This window comes from Perna viridis, chromosome 6 (assembly GCF_037379345.1).
Source record: "Perna viridis isolate PV_CMFRI_1.1 ecotype Kerala chromosome 6, ASM3737934v1, whole genome shotgun sequence".
Taxonomy (NCBI): domain Eukaryota; kingdom Metazoa; phylum Mollusca; class Bivalvia; order Mytilida; family Mytilidae; genus Perna; species Perna viridis.
In genome coordinates this window covers 27,411,204-27,417,113 of record NC_142450.1, presented here as the reverse complement: position 1 = coordinate 27,417,113, position 5,910 = coordinate 27,411,204, and the positions used below count along the sequence as shown (strand labels likewise).

General features: G+C 32.6%; 1 long non-coding RNA gene across 1 annotated transcript; it reads left to right on the top strand.

Moving 5' to 3' along the window:
• The first annotated feature begins 2,977 nt into the window (after nt 1-2,977).
• Nucleotides 2,978-5,251, top strand: LOC148614325 (uncharacterized). The gene is made up of 3 exons (XR_015923190.1): nt 2,978-3,770; nt 3,997-4,027; nt 5,110-5,251. It is a non-coding gene; the product is annotated as an uncharacterized LOC148614325 (long non-coding RNA).
• The last annotated feature ends 659 nt before the right edge of the window (nt 5,252-5,910 follow it).

The following is a 5,910-nucleotide window of genomic DNA, read 5'->3' as shown; positions in this document are numbered from 1 at the left end:
GTGAACTTCATATGAAAATGACATGATTTCACGTGAAATTCACTTAACATGAATTGCATGTGGACCACTCATGTGAATTTCACGTGAAGGCTCGATTCACACAAATTTCACGTGAACTCTTGACACAAAATTTATTTCCTCAGTTCAGGTGAAAACCATGTGAAATTTGTGTGAAATCATGTGAAATAATTTTGCCTGTGTAGGTGTCGCAGTTCATTATTTATTAACATATTTAAGACTTAGTACATTTGCACAATATTTAGTTTCTGGTCATTATATATTAAAAATGATCATACGATTTTTAAAAATATGTCATTTTTGAAAATGTGGATTGAAATAATTTTGTGTTACAGACACTCGCACAATTTTAATGTTGGCATATTAAGCATATTTTAATTTTTTTAAACAATAATTTTGGCCATTAATGAAATTAAAACTGTTATCTAACATACGATTTGCAGAAATATGTCAAATTTGAAAAAAAAATGACTGAAATGTATCGAAGCCACACATATAATGCTTATTTGGACATTATTGGACTAAAATAGGAATGTGTTACAACTCCCAAGAGGATACTAATATTGCCATTTTAAACAATAATATCATACCATTATTGAAATTTTATTTGTTTGCACCTATACAATTTGCAGAAATATATTTTAGAATAAGGACTGATTGTCTACACTTGGAAGTGAGTGTTGCCCTTTCAAATCTGAAATAAAGCAAGAATATCTACAAATACGTCATTAAGAATCAATTTAAAAAAATAATTTTGTCAACAATTTATACATATATATATATAGTTATCTATATAGCGGAAACTGATATCAAAGGATCCAGATGTATATAGCTAGCCCCGATGTAGCAAAAACATTGTCTACTATACAAGACAAATATGTTGTCGTACCAGGAGACAAAGCCCATAACAACATTGGTTTTGTCTGTAAAACGTTTTACATCCAATGTTTATTATCAGAGGTAGACATAGAAAATAATAGCAGTGATAAGACCTTTACTGCTACCACACTCACCGAAGAAGAGATTGTGAAAAACCGTAAATCTGTGCTATCCTCTTTTGGTCTCTCTACCAAGGACGATGACTGTGATTTACCGTCTATGTACTGGATTTCTAAACTCCACAGGAATCTATACAAACAACATTACATGGCTGGATCTGCAAAATGTACCATTAAACCTCTTTCGAAACTTTTAACTTCAATACTCACAGCTGTCAAAGAGAGTCTGTAGTCGTACCACAACACTTGTTACTCCCGAAATGGTTTTAATTCTATATGGATCCTGAAAAATTCGAAAGATCTTTTGGAGACAATCAGTTCAAGACTATTATCAGGATATAATAGCAATTAAACCTATGATTTTTCAACACTGTATACTTCTATTCCCCATACTCAGTTAAAATCCCATCTAAAACATTATACATCGTTGTTTTTTCCAAAAAAGATGGAACACCTAGATACGAATATATATTTCTTGGAAGAGATTCCTCATACTTTATAAGAAATAATTCCAAATCCACTTCCAAATAGGCTGACTTTATAGCTGATCTGATCAGAAAGAAAAACTGTCGTTTAGCAAGATCCTTTGATCTCAGTTGTCAAACCTACTTTTGGGGATTTGATACATCGCATCTACCCCAAAGAACTTAAGATAAAAGATACTACAGACACTGTGAAGTCAACCACGCACTCATTTAAAATCCCACCGACTTAAATACATTATACATTGTTGTTTTTTCCAAAACAAGATGGAACACCTAGATACAAAGATATAGTTCTTGGTAGAGATTCCTCATACTTTGTTAAAATAATTCCTAATCATCTTCCAAATATACAGAGGAAAATTTTTACAAAATGCTTGAATTTTTAATAAACATATTTGTCCAGTGTGGTGGACGCGTTTTTCAACAAACGGATAGCATTCCAATGGGAACAAATTGTGCTCTTCTACTTGCTGACCTATTCCTTTACTCTTATGAGGCTGACTTTATAGCTGATCTGATCCGAAAGAAGAGAATATCGTTTAGCTGGATCCTTTGATATCAGTTTCCGCTATATAGATAACGTATTATTTTTAAACAATTCCAATTTCGAGGATTTGATACATCGCATCTAGCACAAAGAATTTATGATAAAGGATACTATAGACACTGTGAGGGCAGCCTCATATCTTGACTACACTCAGAGATGTATAAAGGAAAACTATTGACCAAACTTTGCAACAAACGTGATGACTTTTCATTTGTAATTGTCACGTTTCCCTTCATCTGTGACAACATCCCTTCAGCACCTAGGTATTGAGTTTTCATATCACAACTCATACGTTATGCCAGAGCTTGCCCTTGCCGAGACTACGCAGACTTTTTGCATCGCGCTAGATTTCTACCAAATAGACTTCTGGAGCAGGGTTATGTTGCTACAAGATTGAAGTCATCACTACAAAAATTGTATGGTCGTCATCATGAATATGGATCGTTACGGTGTATCCATATGCGCCAGGACCACTGATTTGTTCAACGTGTCTTAGTTTTCCTTTCTTCTTCCGTCTACCCCGGACTTGACTTTTTACGAGCAACTCTGCTGGTGTATCTAGAAAAGCAGAGGTTGCTTACCCCACCGGTGCACCTGGTCCATGCTCCCAGTTTTGAGTGTTACTTTGTATGGATGATTTTAATAACTTTATGTTTTTTTGTTTTTGTTTTTTTGCTGTGTATGTCTGTTATCCATGTCTGGTCTTTGTCCCTGGATTTCATTATTTTGATTACCGCTATAACTTTGGTTCCCTTGCTTACTCTTTAAGAGTATTTTCATGGTTTTTTTTCTCATGAAGCTCGGAATGGCAATAGTACGTACACAATGCTGAATTGCATGATTTCTATAATTCCCGAACCCGCCTGCATGACTAAAATCGATATTTACTTTACATTTTTTCTTTTCGAAATAGGAAACGGGTATTGACCAACAGTAATAGAGCGATGCATGGAGATGGGGCGATAGGGATATGGGTATTGAGGCTATGGGGAATGGGGCATGGAACAATGGGAACTGGGGGTTAGGGCAATGGGGTATTGGGCAAGTGGAAAGTTTATCCAATACAGGGACTGTAAATAGTGAATGGTTCCAATTTATAACCATTCCAAAGCATGGACTTTTGTCATTTATATAGCGTTAATTATTGAAAGTAAATTATTAAATGCAAAACATTTTTCTGTGTAAAAAAATAACGATAAAATATTACAAACATATATATCTACATGAAACAAATGAGAAGAAAACCAATAAACAAAAGATTTTGCATTTCAAAGCAGCTTTTCTAGATCCCGGAAGTACAAGTCTAAAAATATCAATACTTTCTACTATAGAAATTCTGTTAAGAAAAAAAACTTGAATGAGACTTGTAATCCTTATAAAAGTACCTCCAAGTATCAATGAACCTGATCTAAAACATTGTATACAATCTGTCAGTGAAAAAGCAGAAAAAAATTAATAATGATGAATAATGGAAAAATCAATGATACAGTCCTACCAATAACTTCTCCTAGTCAGAACGTAGTTATGCAAGTCATTACTATAAAATAAGTGTATTTATTAGCTAATATCAACACAGGTACAAGCCGTTCATAATATAGGTTTTTGATCAACATACGGTTGGCCTGCACTTGAGGAGAATTGTGGCATTCAAGATGAAATCTGCATCATTAATCATTGTGGTTTTGATATGCCTATATGTATACGGCGTTGAAGTTGCTGAAGGTATTTTATTATTCATGAAATGGAAATTAAAATTCTTGTATTGGTTTGATAATTTTTACAGTTAATGTAGTTCCATATATTTCGAGATGTGTCATTGAAATTGTCATTGTTTCTGTTTTGGTTCCAGTTAAAGATAAGTCATTTTTTAAGGACTGTTTGCTTGAAATATTACCGAATAGTGTATATCTGACAATTGAAAGTCCTAATAGTTTAACATTCATTATAGGTTCATTTCTCAAGCGGAGGTTAACCAGAAGGTAAATAAAGGATATACATATATTGTTAAATGGAGGCTTGCACAAAATATTGTTGCTATTATTATGTTATATTGTCCAGTTCGGAATACTTTGGAGACTTTGAATGTATCAATATTACGTCAATGATCTTTAATTCACACAAAACTATAATTGAAATATATTTACTACCTGTATAATTCTTTTAAGTTTTTACTCTAAACTGCCATTTTAAGTATGGTTTTAAAATGTATTCCAAACTAAAGCACTTTGTCTGATAAAATCTCCATTACTTAATTGAGTTTGCTTTTTGTGTATTAGGTGTTATTACAGTTTTTTTTTTTAATTACAATTCTATTTCTTTATTTAAGTTACCTAGTCCAAACATTTACTTATCCTTACTTATCAAGGCTTGAAGCCATTCAAAGCATCTTTAAACATGTCTTGAGTTGATTAACTAGTGTTAAATGCAAGTCTTCAGAAGATTTATTGCTATGTTATATTAAGTTCAAAATCAAAATCCAGGCGTTTTAAAATATACACTTCGTAATTTGTTAGTTCTTAATTTGTGTTTTTTTTTCTTTTTTTGGGGGGGGATAATTTTCTACCATTTTCACATTATTTAATTTGTTTGCTTCTTAATACTTTGTTGAACTGAAAGCCTTCGCCCACATTGAATTGTTTTACGGACACCTTTGCAACCCTTGTCGGGGAGCTGCATTTTTGTTGGTTAAATCTTGCTTTCGATATTACTGGAGCCGCTGGTGGATCGGGGCATACTTACCGTTCCGGGGCATCTGATATCACTCCCGATTTTTTTTTATGGAAGTCAAATTGTTTGGGCTTTGGTGTTTTGTATGTCTTGCTTTTCTTATCTACAGTTTTTATTTTGTATTTATTTTATTCGGTTTGATACTTTGTCCTTATAGGTTGTCTTTGTTTCTTTTTTTCATATACATGCCATTTTTTATATTTTGTCGTATTTCAGTTAGTCCACTGTTGCTTGGTATTTTTGCCTATATTAAGAACCTTTTATTGATTTACTTGCTACGATTTGGGTTCTAAACGTGTTTAGAAACTAATTATATAATGTTGATATTTTGTAGTTTCCGTTGTAAAGAACTTTTCGAGTCTTGTTTAGAAGACGATGACTGCTGTCCTGGAGCTCATTGCATCAGGAAGGTGTGCGACGATACGTTCTCATTTTAAGACCGCATGTCTGTAAAATAAATATCTTAACAAAATAAAGTTTTGATTTCATTAGTCTCGTTACCTAATGCTTAAATAATTGCTTAGCCAAGAACTGAAACAGGAAAGAAACATATACAGAAAACATCTGAATTTAAAACAATTGGCTAAACAGACTAAAAATCTTTGCCTCATGGCAAAACAGACTTTGTGCTGCCTGTTTGTACTGCAACATTATGGAATAAACAAACTGTAATGGAGGCGGAAGGTTAAACACAACATAACAGCTGGTTTAACCCACTATTTCCATTTTAAATACCTTTATTAAGTCAGGATCATCGGTGCTGATTACATCTTAAGGTAATTGCTTTGGTAGTGTCAAATGTCATAAATAAAGTCTCCTTTATGACACTGACTATTGACAAATGATTTTGTTATTGCACTTTACCAACAGAAAGAATGACTAGCAATTAAATACTACACCTGAGGTAGACCCAAAAATGATTCAGTTTTTTATCTTAAATTTAAAACAATAATGAGAATTTTTTTTTTTTTTTTACTTTTATCATTTTTTTGAATATTTGTTATTATTTTTTTTCGTCATCAATGTATCACAAACAGGCCATAGACTAATCATATATGATATGATGCTATCAAAATAGTTTGTATAAACTATAAAAGAAACACACTGATTTTTGTATTTTTGCATAGAGAGTAAA